We start from the raw sequence: 15,596 nt of genomic DNA on the forward strand, positions 1-15,596 counted from the left end.
GAAAACCCACCGCAGCGCCTCGACGCGTCCAGAGATCGTCGGTGCCGGCTCCGCCAACGACACGCCCAACCAGCCCCACGGCTGGGTGCCGGCTCACCACACTTCGGGTGCCGGCTCTGCAGGTGCTGAGACATTCAAGATTGGTTTTGTATATTTTGGATTATTTTCTCTATTCTTATCAGTAGCATTAGTAAAATATTGTTAATATTTCCAGCTCTCTTCTCTCTGTCCTTCTCCCCCTCCCGATCGCCTGTCCTGAGTGGGACGGGGGGAGAGGGAGGGGCAAAAGGGGGAAGTGGGGGGGAGAGGGGGTTAACAATACACCTGCCAGGGTTTTACTGTCACCCCGCAATCTAAACCCTCGACAGGGGCCAACAGATGGGGGGTCCTGAGAGGAGACAAGAGGGCAAAAATGAGGCCTCTGGGATGTGTCAAGAGCAAATGGGGAAGTTTTGAGGGGAAGAGAGAAAAGAGGGGAATTTAATGGGCCAAGAGGTCAAACGGGCACCGTGATGCCACCAAAGAGCCTGCAGGGACCCAAAGGCAGGCAGGGTCATCGCAGAGGAGCTGGAAGGAAATGGGTTTCTGAGGGAACCAGGGGGCAAGTAAGCTTGTGAGGGGGACAGAGGCAAAGGGACGTGTCCTGAGGAGAACAAATCGAAAGGTTCTTACCTCCGAGAAGTTGTCCTGGATTTGGGTTCCACCAGCAGCCGTCCTGTGGTCCCGGCACAGCCTGGGGATCCCTGACCCGCACCACCGCAACCTTTAACGGGACACTGGGCCCTTCTAGAGCCTGAATGACAAACAGCAAGTATTTCTCTAGGACAGCTTTGATGGGGGATTGTTCTGTTTTCCCTGCAGCAGACAGGGAGAAATTTCTCCTCCCTGCCGTACCACTGAACACCCTGATTCTTCAGGCATTTTGGGGCTGTGAGCCCCCATCTCTCGCTGGCCTGCTCCTCCGGTAACATCATCGTCATCCCCCGAGTTCCCCCATTGATTCACTCAAAAAAACAAAAGTTAGAAAAGGAAAACAGCCCCAGCGGGCAGCTCATTACTTTAAAATGCCATTCACATACGTACATACCAGAGCCCCCAAACCCGGGGGTCAGCGCCCCGAACAGCCGCAGCCACGTCCCACAGGCCGGCAGCCGCCCCCCGGCACGCTGGCGACGGACGACGGTGCCGCGTCTCCCGCTCCGGCGCTGCTCCCCCCACCGGGGCTGGGGGTCTGCTGAGCATGGGGCGGTCACAGCTCCCCCTGAAACACGGCAATTCCACATGAGAGTTCTTGAAACATAGCCCCTCGTTTTGCACGTTTCCAGAAAGCATTTCTTATGTCAACTGCCTGATGACAGGCTTGTCTTTTGTAACTTAATCACACTATACATTAATTTAGCAGCTTCTCTTGAATTCCCCCCCTTGCAATATACTTGCAAATTCTTTGGCAGTACAAATCTACCAAATATTATCACCTCGTGCTGTGGTACAGCACAATTATTTGTTACCCACTAGCAGTGCCAAACAGAACACTGTAGCATAATGTAAGTCAAAATGGCTCGCATCAAAATCAGAGTCATAAGATCAATGCTGACTGAGCTCTGAAGCCGCAGCTCCTGCCGGTTCTGACGGTTCTTTCTTATCTGGCACCTCTGACTGCTTGTGTTTCTTATCTGGCACCTCTGGCTGCTTCGGGGCAAACAGCGTCCCTGCCCCCTGGCCGTGCGCTGCAGTACCCGAGTTTCGCCACAGGGCGGCAGCACTGAGACCCGCCGCGGCACCGCATTGGGGCGGCCGGGTGCAGCACCGCGCTTTGTCCACAGGACGGCGACACTGAGACCCGCCGCGGCACAAATGGCATTTCTGTCCCCCCAGAAATCCTGGGTCCCTCCGGAACTCCTGGGGGAAAAAAAACATGCCCCTGGCGGTGGGGGGCTGTGCTGGTTTTGTTACAAAACAAGCTTCTCTTTTAGTGAATTTGCCTGTCAGCTAAAGCTTCATATTAGCTGCATTTTCCTGGAGAACCAGATACATGTTGTGGTAAACAGAGCAATGGAATGCTAACTTGTTGCTAAGGACACATTCACATCTTGCAAGAGGGGCAACAAGAAACAGGTGACCGAGAAACTGACCGACTGTGTATAACATCCCATTCACGTGAATACTTCATATAAAAGTGGGAGATCATGAGGATCTTGTCCTCTTTGTCCTTTTTCGTCCCTTCTGCTTATGGCGACATTAGGCGAGTAAGCTTGTGAGGGGGCCAGAGGCAAAGGGACGTGCCCTGAGGAGAACAAATCGAAAGGTTCTTACCTCTGAGAACCCCGCGGGTCACACAGCGTCTCTGCACCGGCACCTGCCCCCGGCCGGCTGGCGCCTCCTGCTCCTCTGCACTCCTCCAGATGCCCTCCTCAGCTTTAATGGGTTTTCCTTTCCCCAAAATATTACTAGACATTTTTGATGGTGACAGCCATGACTCAGATACCTCAGTAGAGAAAAGGAAGTTCCATTTATTTGATGTGTGCTTGCATTTTTCAGCTCAGAATTTAAAAATGCTAATAGAGAGCTTGGCCCTCAATATACTTTTTAACGGAAATTATGTGAATATACTACATATTAGAGCAGCCTCTTGACATCAGGAAGGAGACCTGTCTTAACAGTTATGCTGCTGAAGAACATTAAATGAACAATATACATCTTGTCCTGTTAAAGGGCTTTACAGAAGACCATAATAAAGTTTTCTGTGAGATGTGGCTCTGGGCTGGTTCAGACCATCTCTTCCCCAGTCCATCTCTCCTTTAAGTACCAGAAATAAGCTTCCACATGGACAAGGGGTGGTTTAGGAAAAGTAAACAGACTAGGAGGCATTTATATGAAAAGCACTTAAATTATCTAATCTCTGTAGCTCTTTTAAGGACTGCTAGGGAAAGAGAAGGTAGAGATAAAGAAACTTAATGAGGTCAGGCCAAAAAATCAACACATGATCAGCAATCAAATGCTTGCTAACTGCTGCCTGGTCACTGTAAGTGATGAGTTTGACAGTTTCTCAAGAAGGGAGACCATTACAAAAATAGTAAGAACGTTCCACTAAAAAAAAAAACCCACTGAGCCAGTATTAAAGCCATAGTAAACAGTGAAAGCCTAGTAAAGCACTGTTAGTCATTGCTAAAGTATCGCTAAGCAACCCTTTAGCCTCCTCAGGACTGAATCAGCTTAATCACAGCAATAACTCACAGCCCCTCAGCCCTGCTTGCAAGGTTTAGTTTGAAGGGCTGTGTAATTTCCTCTGACACTCGAGTGAGAGTTGCCACTCCAACTCCCAGCCCCTACAGGACTGCAGATCCCAGGGGTTCCAGAAGCCAGGCTGCAGGACACAGCAGCTAATTCATCCTAAAAGACACACAATGTTAATTCATCCTCACACTTCAGTTCTTTGCTGGTTGATAATCAGCAGCTGATACCCATTTCAGTACTGATTTAAAGGAGCTCGGCCTTGTTCTTGCCCAAAGCTACACTAGCTGCAGTCAAGATTTCTGCTAAAACTGGATTTAACTCCAGTAAAAGACTGAAACCAGGGAACTCCTGGGCACAGACCTCATTGGACTATTGCTCTGAGGTGACAGCTTACCGCTAGGCATTGCTACCATTTCCCATCTTTATTTTGTATGCCATTTACATCTGTACCATCTCAGCAGGACCTCCAAAGTGGTCCTTCCCTGTATATTAGTAATAAATCACCCACCACAGTGAATTCAACCAGGGTGCCAGCCCACTTGGTCTAGTCTCTAAAGCAAGCTCCAAAGAAAGACAAAAGGAATAAGTGACTTGACCATCACCAACCTGATGTGAAACCCAATGTGATGAGAGGTCAATTAGAGAAGAGCACTAATAAACTGATACTTCAAAAAAAGCCAAGGAGCCTGAGAAAAACAAGTTAAGCAAGTCTTGCAGGTATCCCTAGTGCTGCCCACCCTGTGGTCCCAGGCGCTGGGGAAGCAGCATCCGGCAACCCATCCACTTTCCCAGACTGCAGCCAACAACACGGGGAGTTCCCAGACACCTTCCCAGCCCTTCTTTGCCTCCATCTGAACGTCATTCTCAGATTAGCATAGCTATACTAACAACCAAGCTCCTCAGCCTACCCAATGCTTTGACAAAGGTACAGCCACTTTCATCTCCAGTCTGACAGATGTGGTTTGTCACCAGCTAGACCCACAGCGTGGTTTTAACGAGCCGTGAGGATTTACTCCTGTAGTTATCTGCTTCCCTTGGCAAGGTGATCATTTCCCGTGAACCAGAATTACTTGTTCACTCCAAAAGTTTAAGTCCATGCCTACAAGAGACATATTTGCTCACAGTAATTTTTATAACAGGAAAATAAAGAGATGGGGGGCAGTATTGCTTTTTAGTGAAATCAGGGTGACAGCTACAGAAATACATACTCAGATATTGCGCCTTTGTCAGAATTACCATTTCAGAGCAGGAAAGAGGCGCCATAGAAGTCAGAAACCATTATATATTATCTTTGCTTGAGGAAGATCCCAAAAAATTCATGCCCTTTCATAGAGCTTGATGTCTGAGGCACATGGGGCCAGCTCATATACTCTTACTCACATGGATGAAGAAATGCTCTCCCACCAACACGACGGTCTGGGGGAACTCCTCCCTAATTTAAACAATTCAACTCCCAGCTCACGAAGAAAGAGTTCCTTTCTTTACTTCCTGAAAAGACAATGCACATAAGCAACATACAAGGTGGTTTAGCTTCATTACAGCGACTGCTCCAGATGCTCCCTGAGGGAAAGGAACCAAGAGCAACCCCAGTGAGGGCTCTGCCCAGCTCCCACAGCGCCCAGACACAGCAAACAGAACCACCAAGGGATGAACAGGCCCAGGGCCACCCAAGGAACCCAGTCAGGAGCAAATGCAGACAGGAACAGACAAGCCACAACACATACGCAAGGGGCCATCCAGGAGACACCTACCGACAGCATCAGTCCAAGGAGCACAGGCAACAACAAGGCTGCAGACCAGCACTCCTGCAGCAGAGCTCAAAGAGCAGGTGAGAGCCCTGGGCTGAGCTTAAATAGGATCCAGGGCCTGTGGTCAGGCTGTGGGTGAGGTCCCAGGTGAAGCTGTTCAGACCCATTAAGTCCACCTGACACATAGACCTGCTGGTATATGGTGCATTAAGCCATACTGATTTATTCCTGTGTAAGACCAAAAGCAGACACCCGTCACATATCAGAACATCTCCCAAAACAACCCCGTGATAAAATCCTTTGGCTTCCCTGAACCGTGGGTCTCTGGTTGTGAGCAGCCCATTCTCAGGTTAGACCTCGCCTTGCCTGATGAAAATGCTGGGCTGACAACAGGCAGTGGCAGTGCAGATAGATTTTATGTTTTTTTCTGAGTTCCCAAATTTCTCAGGTTAATGCCACCCCAGAAAAAGCACATCACGCAGTTTAAAAACTAAGCCGCCTCCAGTTGAATTTACTTTCCCGCACACCAGCTCCCCTGGGGCAGAGCTCTGAGGAACAGAAATGCCTGGCTTTAGACAGTCAGATTTGAATAAGGCCGTGATAATTTTATTTTTCCTAAAATCCAGCATGTATAGACAGTGTAGCCCACCCTTCCTTTCACGTCTTCCCTATCTGAGGCTGAGCCATCTTCCTTATATTATCATCTCGTGCTATGGTACAGCACAATTATTTGTTACCCACTAGCAGTACCAAACAGAACACTGTAGCATAATGTAAGTCAAAATGACTAGCATCAAAATCAGACTCATAAGATCAACGCTGATGGAGCTCTGAAGCCGCAGTTCCTGCCGGTTCTGACGGTTCTTTCTTATCTGGCACCTCTGACTGCTTGTGTTTCTTATCTGGCACCTCTGGCTGCTTCGGGTCAAGCAGCGTCCCTGCCCCCTGGCCGTGCGCTGCAGTACCCGAGTTTCGCCACAGGGCGGCAGCACTGAGACCCGCCGCGGCACCGCATTGGGGCGGCCGGGTGCAGCACCGCGCTTTGTCCACAGGACGGCGACACTGAGACCCGCCGCGGCACAAATGGCATTTCTGTCCCCCCAGAAATCCTGGGTCCCTCCTGAACTCCTGGGTCCCCCTCTGGAACTCCTGGGTCCCCCTCGGAACTCCTGGGGGAAAAAAACATGCCCCTGGCGGTGGGGGGCTGTGCTGGTTTTGTTACAAAACAAGCTTCTCTTTTAGTGAATTTGCCTGTCAGCTAAAGCTTCATATTAGCTGCATTTTCCTGGAGAACCAGATACATGTTGTGGTAAACAGAGCAATGGAATGCTAACTTGTTTCTAAGGTCAGATTCACATCTTGCAAGAGGGGCAACAAGAAACAGGTGACGGAGAAACTGACCGACTGTGTATAACATCCCATTCACGTGAATACTTCATATAAAAGTGGGAGATCATGAGGATCTTGTCCTCCTAATGGATATTGGTCTGGAAATTGTAGCCTGGGAAATGAAACGATATGCTGGGAGAATTGAAGCAAAGCAAACCCCTTGGAGGAAATGGGGGATTTAAGGAGATCTTGGCAGAATCCTGCCTCTACCGATGTCAACGAACCATGGAAAGCCCCCGATGGATTATTTTGGATATGTGGAAACAGAGCTTAGAACGAGCTAATGCCTAAATGGAGAGGGTCTTGTACAATAGGGATAATTCAACCAGCATTTTTCCTTTTCCCAAAGGAAAAAGGGAGTCATCTGGGGAAACCTCTGTACGAAACTTTAAAGAGAGAGAAGAGGGGTTTAACAAATGTCCCCATAGGAGGAACACAAACTTGGAGAGATGATGAATGGCCTGCGAAAAGGATAATTGAATACTATGATCCAGCCACCTGGGCCCAAGATGGAAGCTGGGGATACCGTACCCCAATATACATGCTAAACCGAATTATCCGGTTGCAAGCAGTGGTTGAAATAAGAAGCAACCGGACAGCTGAGGCACTGAATCTCATAGCAAGACAGTTGTCTCAGACCAGGGCTGCAGTGGACCAAAATCGGGTAGCCTTAGATTATCTTTTAGCTGAAGAAGGGGGTGTCTGTGGGAAATGGAATACTTCTGAGTGTTGTTTAGAAATAGATGGTAATGGGGAAGCTATAATGAAAACAGCAGAGGAGATAAAACGAGTTGCGCATGTCCCAGTACAGAAATGGAATTCTATACTTACCGGCCATTGGTGGGATCACTTCTTTGGGGGAGCTGTTTGTACCGTGTATGATCCCGTGCTTTATTCGGTTAATACATTCAGTACTCCAAGCCATGCAAATCTCAGCCGTGCCTATAGATCCTGAAATGGCAACAAAAGGAACATCGTGTCATTTACACGTGCACGTACCACCACCCCCCAAAAGTGGGGGGGCTCCTCTAGGAAAACAAAGCGGGGGCAGCGCCCCAAACAGCCGCAGCCCCCGGCCCACAGGCCGGCAGCTGCCCCCCGGCACGGCAATGCTGCTGGCCAGCCTGAGCAGGGAGCTGTTCGTGCCGGCCAATATCGATACCCCCCCTTCGCTCTCTCGCGGGAGAGCAAGTTCTTCAGCTTTCTGGGCAGAAGTCCCTGGAGGTAAAGGTTCAGCTCCCATTACCTGCTGGGCAGCCGTCCCCGCACGCCCGGCTTCACATACCCCTTGCTTTACGCAAAGCTGCTTCCATCAGTGACCCGGGAGTCTTCGGCATCCTCCGGCGGACGATCCTTTCAATCCGCTCCTGCTGTTGCCAAGCATTCGTGGGCCACCGACTGCAAGACGGATCCACTGAGGAAAGAAGCCGCACCAACAACGTTAGCAGTAGCAATATTTACGTCGTTAAACGTTCTAAGGAGGCACCGAGGGAGGGATGTTGTTTGCACACAAACGGGGACCTGACCCCCGTCGGGGGGACGGACGCTGACACGCGGAGACCTGACTGCGAACCCCGCGGGTCACACAGCGTCTCTGCCCCCTGGCAGCTTCTCTTCACAAGCGAGAAGAGAAAACAGGGGCAGGTATCTGAAAAAACAAGGCAGAGAACACAGCAGCGGGGGGGACAGAGGAAAAGAGGCCGGAAGAGCACCGAGGAACAGGGCAGAGGAAGAAACAAATTGGCGCGGCGGGGCGGAGACGGAGGAAAAAAGCCCGGCACGGTCAATGGGACAGAGAGGAACGCAGCCACGGGCAGGGAGCGGGACACGGGGACGCAGCGAGAAACCACGGGACGCGGGGAGGTACCAAAACGTCGGCAAAAAAGACTCTTGAACACTGTTCTGAAAGTGTTAAACGGCAGGCAATTTCAATACAGCGCACCGCACGCTCAAGGATCGCCCCTGTAATCGAGCGTGCATGTGACTCACGCTTCTTGGTATTTATTACATCTACCTATTGGATATTCATTTGCTCCCAGCGCTTAGTTAATGCATTAAACGGAAGCTCTTTCCATAACCCCACCCTTCGCTGGCAGTCCATCCTTGGTGTGCCAGCGTGTCCACCAAGGGTCTCCAGCAGTCCCCGGTGCCCCCCCGCCCCGGTGTCGGCTCCTCGACCTCATTTCTTGAGCACGCCCACTGTCACTTTGTGCTGCTACTCAAGTAGCTCCTTCTCCATTCAGTGGAACGTTCCATTTTCCCAGCCTGCGAGCCAAGGACATCCCGCTTTGCCCCACCTCCAGTCCCTTTAGAGCCAGTTTTTCTCCGTTAGGTTTCTGTTACGTTAGGCCTGGTCTTGCTACCTTATGCCAAGGGTTTTCTAAAAGAATTTTGTCCCTCCTATCAACGGGAAGCAAGAAGGAGAGCAACAGGCAAAACCGATGGCAGAGCGAGAGAGACCGCGGGGAGCACAGGGGGCTGGAGGAAGAAAGAGAGGAATGAGGAGCCCCGCCTAGAGACGGAGGGCAGGGAAAAAACGACAAAAAAAAGAGAAAAACGGGGCGGGGGGCAGCACGAAGGCTCAGAACAGGAACGAGGATGGGAACAGCGCTGTACAGAATGAAGAAAGCCAGCAACGCTGAGCACGACAAAGGCACAGAGAGAGAAGACGAAGGGAGGGAGGAAGGAAAGAGAAAGACAGGAAGGTCGGGGGACAGAGCAGCACGTACAGACACAGAGAGGAAGACAAGAGTGCGGGGACACACAGACAAGACAGCACAGCGGAGGGGGGAGACGAGAGCGCACAGCGGGGGCGGCAGACGAGAGCGCACAGCGGGGGGGGGCAGACGAGAGCGCACAGCGGGGGGACACACAGACAAGACAGCACAGCGGAGGGGGGAGACGAGAGCGCACAGCGGGGGCGGCAGACGAGAGCGCACAGCGGGGGGGGGCAGACGAGAGCGCACAGCGGGGGGGGGCAGACGAGAGCGCACAGCGGGGGGGGGCAGACGAGAGCGCACAGCGGGGGGGGGCAGACGAGAGCGCACAGCGGGGGGGGGCAGACGAGAGCGCACAGCGGGGGGGGGCAGACGAGAGCGCACAGCGGGGGGGGGCAGACGAGAGCGCACAGCGGGGGGGGGCAGACGAGAGCGCACAGCGGGGGGGGGCAGACGAGAGCGCACAGCGGGGACAAGAGCACAGCGGGGACAAGAACGGGCCAGAGAAAGCGTGGGGAAAAAGGAGATGGAGGGGCAGGGAGGCACCAGGATACAGAAGCCGGGGACGAGGCCCGAGGGCCTGGGACTCACAGCGGCTCTCGCTTTCGGTGGCTGCCAGGAGGCTTCTAACAGCTCAGACGCTCCTGTCCCCTCCTCTCCTCACTCGGGGCGCTCGGCCGTCCTCAGCCTAGGAGAACACGGTGGGGTGTCAGGGCTGCTACGAGACGAGGCTTCGGGGACACGGAGCCTCGCTGGCTCGCTCGCCACGCAGCCGTCCCGCTCCGGGATACGCGCACGGACCTGCCGCGCACCTTGACGGCCTGGTCCGCTGCACGCCACGCAGAGGGACCCTTCGCCACCCGGAGAGAGGGGCTCCCTCTCTTGCCCGCCGCAGGAAGCAGACGTCGGGCCGACGGCCCCGCATTTCTTCCTCTTTACCTCTCCGGCTCCAGCCGCGGCAGCACCCGTCCACGGACGGGACGCGCTCCCCCGTCCCTTTTCCCGCCGCGCTGCCAGACGAGCCTCGCCAGCCCGAGGCGGGCGCAGCCGACGGCATCCCCGGGGTGGCAGCGAACGGCCGCATCCTCAGCGTGGCCTCTGGGAGCGGGAAAGAAGAAGCAGCAGCCGTTAACACCGTAGCTCACCCCTGCCTGAGCCTCCTCCTTCCGCACGGGCCACGGGAGAGGTGCCGAGGGCCGGCCTGCCGCCTTCACCGTGGGGCTCGGGAGCGGCCCGGGAACACGGGACGGGTTCGCAGGAGCTGCCGCGGCTGGGGCCGGCTGCACGGGGCGAGCGGGGCCGCGGGAGGAGGCTCAGGGGGAGCTCTGGCGAGCTGGGGACGCACCCGGCATCTGCCCCCGGCCGGCTGGCGCCTCCTGCTCCTCTGCGGCACGCTGGCCAATACACTGACAATACACCTATTAGTTAAATAGAAACTAAGCACTCTGCTTCTAAACAACGTGTTATTTAATCTTCTGTCTCCCTCTTGTCATGCAGAAGGATCTAAAAGGTGAAAAATATCCCCTCAGCGTGCAGGGGGTAAGAAAGCATTTTACCTCACATCAACTGGTTAATGAGGGTATGAGTTCTATAACTTCATCACAGCATACACTAACTTGGCAGCTTCTCTTGAATTCCCCCCTTTGCAATATACTTGCAAATTCTTTGGCAGTACAAATCTACAAAATATTATCACCTCGTGCTGTGGTACAGCACAATTATTTGTTACCCACTAGCAGTGCCAAACAGAACACTGTAGCATAATGTAAGTCAAAATGACTGGCCATCAAAATCAGACTCATAAGATCAACGCTGATGGAGCTGTGAAGCCGCAGCTCCTGCCGGTTCTGACGGTTCTTTCTTATCTGGCACCTCTGGCTGCTTCGGGGCAAGCAGCGTCTCTGCCCCCTGGCCGTGCGCCGCAGTACCCGAGTTTCGCCACAGGGCGGCGACACTGAGACCCGCCGCGGCAGCCCCGGGCGAGCGGTCGCGCTGCCTGTCGCGGGAATCCCGAAAAAAAAAAACCCAAAAACAAACGCAACAAAACAAAAAAGCACACGGAGAGCCGCGGCACGAAAGCCGCGCCTACAGGACACGGAACCCGCCGCGCCTCGCCCCGAGCTCCCGCCGAAGCGGCGCCCCACCACCGAGCCTGCAACCGCGCCTCAGCTCCGCTTTTAAACGCGCCCCCACTAACGGGGGCTGCGCCGCTCCCGGAGGGACTGCCGGACCGGGCACGGGCGCTGCGCCGGAGGGAGACGCGGCTCCAGACCGCAAGCCTTCAGCGCACCTGCCCTCGGGCTCGCACGCCGCCCACCAGCTTCGCCAGCTCGGCCGTAAGGGCGGGGGGGAAACGGAGCCCCTCCCGCTCCCCCCGTTCCAACGGCACGGTCCCCGTGGCTGCACTCACCTGCCGCGTCTCTCGCCGCTCCGTTCCCCTCGCGCTCTCCCGCTCTCCCGCCGGGCTCCGCGGGCACCGACCCCGCCGGCCGCAGCGAGCGCTCCGCAGCAGCCCCGACCCCCGTTCCCGTTCGCTCCCGGTTACCCCCCCCCCCCCCCAACCGAGGCGCTCGCGGTTTGGACATGCGCAGTGGGGATACCGCAGCACCCGCCCCTTGCCGCATCCCGGTTGGCTGCCTAGGACACGTCAATCACCTCTCTCGCCGCCTATCAGCGCTCGCCATTGGGGCATGCGCAGTAGGGAGACCGCAACGCCCGCCTCTTCGGCAACATCATTGGCTGCCGGCTGCACGCCAATCACCATGTTCTCCGCCTATCAGCGCTCGCTCTTTGGGGCATGCGCAGTACGGAGCACTCAACGCCCGCCCCTCCAGCAACCTGATAGGCGGACAGAGTGGCAACTGACGTGCCTAGGCAGCCAACCAGCGCTCCGTCCCTCCAGCCCTCCAGCGCCATCTGATTGGCCCGCTCTGAATCCTCTCAATCCTCACCCGCACGGCCTCTCCTTGGGGAAAAAACATGCCCAAACACTAGGGAGCCGTGGGGAAACCAGTGAGAGACAAGACGGACAGCAGCAACGGCAAGTGCAATCTGGCTTCAATTCTGATCGTGCACTTCAAAGCCTCTCTCAGTCCTACCAATGACTGTTCCTTTTCTGGAAGGACAAACTTTCTTACCTGAACATCCTAAATAGAAGACTCCACGGAACAGAACGGGGATTGAGCCGCAGGACAACGGGCCATCGATTTACACTAATGGGGAAAAAAAAACCCTAGAAGTCAACCCCAAATTTAAAATTGCACGTGTCTTTTCCAAGCAGAATGAGCCTGTGATTCCACAAAAAAGGAGGGCAAAGAGCAGGTCAGCTATCAGAGAAAGACAGTGACAGGGAGCCAGACAAGGTGACACAGAGAGAGGGAGAGCGAGGCAAACGGGACGGAGAGGCCAAAATGAGCGCTCCACAGCCTCCCCCCGCTCGCCCCGAGACACCACGGACGCGTTTGCCAGGCAGGCAGCTGTTCAAACGGGATTGAGTTGGCGCACTCTGATTGGCTGCCTTCCACCCCACCGCGCCGTCCTTCTATTGGATGCGCCTTCCGCGGTCCGCGCCCAGGTGCCCGCCTCATGTCGGACCTGACTGAGGACTGCGCACTTTGGGCATGCGCAGTACGGACACCACCAACGCCCGCCCCTCCGGCAACCTGATTGGCTGCCTAAGCACATCAATTGCCATACTCCCCGCCTATCAGCGCTCCGCCCCTCCAGCCCTCCCGAGCGATCTGATTGGCCCATTCTGAAACCTCACCATTTAGAAACAGCCGCTACTTAGTGGTTCCTTTTTACTTCTCTTTTAAAAAAAAAAAAAAAAAAAAAGTAACGTTTTGACTCCGTTTGGTTCTGAGCTTTGTTGCCTCCAATCTCATGGCTCTGTTATAATTTAAATACTAAACACTCCCCATTACTTTCCAATGCTGTTTAAAATCTAAAGCTTCCTTACTTTGTTTCCTATGCAGTCATTCGTGCCTGCAGTTTATTTCATAACGGTTGTGCAAATGGAGCTACCAATGACTCCACATTAGTTTTCTGCCTTTACCATTTCAAAGGAATTCCAAACAATGTGGTTTTTAAACTAGGATTCAGATTGGGAATAACTGCTGCCTAGTTCACCAAGAAGTAATAGCTGAAATTAAATTCAGTTATTGCTCACGCCTAAATAATTTCATTTATTTACACTTTAACATTTTTATCATTACATTACTACCAGCCGGATTAACTAGCACACATTATTTTTTATTATAAACTAGAGATTTTTTTCTCCACAGGTAATACTTCCAATTAGTGCTCCAGTATTTATATTCCACTCTTTTAAATTTTACTACATCAATTGGAGATAATTACTGTCTGCAGAGTTTTGAGTAACAGCTAGAGTAGATGACAGGCATTATTTACTCCCAAAGACTCTTCTGGTTACTCTTATTTAAGTTTTAATTCTAAATGTCTTACAGTAAGTAAGTAGTTACAATAATAAAACACCAGGGCCTTGGCATTTCCAGGAAAACCCACCGCAGCGCCTCGACGCGTCCAGAGATCGTCGGTGCCGGCTCCGCCAACAACGCGTCCAACCAGCCCCACGGAGCTGCCGAGGCTGCGGCAGCGCGACGGAACCGACCGGAGCGGGGGGAGGAGACTCAGCCCGGCAGGTACCGCACGGAACGGGAAACACCGGGCAGCGCAACTTCATTTCAAAGGAGGAACACGCACACGGAGCACAAAGGATGTTGTTCTGCACGGGACACGCGCTGTCCTTGGCAGCTGCACGGCAACGTTGGCTCTGTGACTTGGAGATCTGCTGGCAAATGAGGGAGCTCTGCACGTTGCACCTTTCAAACCTGCGCACAGAATCACACTTCACCCCGCAGGTGACACCAGAAACTAGGAAGCCTCCAAAAAGAACTTACAACCCCACACCCAAACCAGTTACACTCACCTCCACAACCAGTCCTGCTCTACACACATCTCCTTCTCCTTCACACACCCTTCAACAGCCAGATCCACAGCCGGCTCCTCACGGTCACTCACTGCACTAAACGCAGCAGGGCGGGGGAGAAAGCTAAAGGAAATTTTTTAAAAACTCCCTGTGTTTTTTTTGGTGGCATTTTTGGCATTACTTTTGTTGGGGGTTGGGGGACATGTTGGGGTGTTTTTAATTAAGGAAACTGCTGTTTCAGCCTGCAAGTGAAAACAAACCACATCTAATCTTGATAGAGCTCATCAGCTCCTCACACCGCGAGGCACCGCTACTCTCCTGTCGCCGGTGATGGCTCCTTTGGACCCTAATTCTAATTCGGCTAGAAATCTCCTATTAATTTCTTATCCTCTTTGTTACCGTTTCCTGATGTTGCTTGGAGGAGACAGCCACCTGGGATCAGAGACGTGGCTTTTGTGTCGGTCTCTGTCCTTTCGCTGGCTGGTTTTACAGCGGCGTCTGCCAATTTATTTCCAGTTTCCTGATCGGCGTTTCCCTTCTGAGGCCCTTTGCAACACATGACGGCAACTTTTCTAGCAACAGCACAGCTTCCAGCAACTGGAGCATCCCGTTCAATCTGCCTTCCTTGCGCTGTTAATAAACTTTATTCTTTTCAAAAGGCTTCAAGGGCATGCACCGCTCGAAAAACCTGCTTAGAATCAGTGCAAATATTAATCTTCTTCTCTTTGCATAACTCTAAAGCTCGCGTGAGAGCAAGTTCTTCAGCTTTCTGGGCAGAAGTCCCTGGAGGTAAAGGTTCAGCTCCCATTACCTGCTGGGCAGCCGTCCCCGCACGCCCGCCTTCACGTACCCCTTGCTTTACGCAAAGCTGCTTCCATCAGTGACCCAGGAGTCTTCGGCATCCTCCAGCGGCCGGTCCTTTCAGTCCGCTCCTGCTGTTGCCAAGCATTCGTGGGCCACCGACTGCAAGACGGATCCACTGAGGAAAGAAGCCGCACCGACAACGTTAGCAGTAGCAATATTTACGTCATTAAACGTTCTAAGGAGCCATCAAGGGAGGGATGTTGTTTGCACACAAACGGGGACCTGACCCCCGTCGGGGGGACGGACGCTGACACGCAGAGACCTGACTGCGAACCCTGCGGGCAAACAGCGTCTCTGCCCCCTGGCCGTGCGCTGCAGTACCCGAGTTTCGCCACAGGGTGGCAGCACTGAGGCGCGCCGCGGCACCGCATTGGGGCGGCCGGGTGCAGCACCGCGCTTTGTCCACAGGGCGGCGACACTGAGACCCGCCGCGGCAGCCCCGGGCGAGCGGTCGCGCCGCGTGTCGCGGGAATCCCGAAAAAAAAACCCAAAAAACAAACGCAACAAAACAAAAAAGCACACGGAGAGCCGCGGCACGGAAGCCGCGCCTACAGGACACGGAACCCGCCGCGCCTCGCCCCGAGCTCCCGCCGAAGCGGCGCCCCACCACCGAGCCTGCAACCGCGCCTCAGCTCCGCTTTTAAACGCGCCCCCGCTAACGGGGGCTGCGCCGCTCCCGGAGGGACTGCCGGACCG

At 53.8% G+C, this 15,596-nt stretch overlaps 1 long non-coding RNA gene across 1 annotated transcript; it reads right to left on the reverse strand.

Moving 5' to 3' along the window:
- Positions 1-672: 672 nt before the first annotated feature.
- On the reverse strand, positions 673-4,717 carry LOC309445167. Its single transcript, XR_014185245.1, has 3 exons — positions 4,615-4,717; positions 2,314-2,485; positions 673-793 (listed from the first exon to the last, which is right to left on the reverse strand). It is a non-coding gene; the product is annotated as an uncharacterized lncRNA (long non-coding RNA).
- Positions 4,718-15,596: the final 10,879 nt, after the last annotated feature.

The sequence above is a fragment of the Streptopelia decaocto genome (assembly GCF_964273445.1).
Source record: "Streptopelia decaocto genome assembly, chromosome: 12".
NCBI classification, from domain to species: domain Eukaryota; kingdom Metazoa; phylum Chordata; class Aves; order Columbiformes; family Columbidae; genus Streptopelia; species Streptopelia decaocto.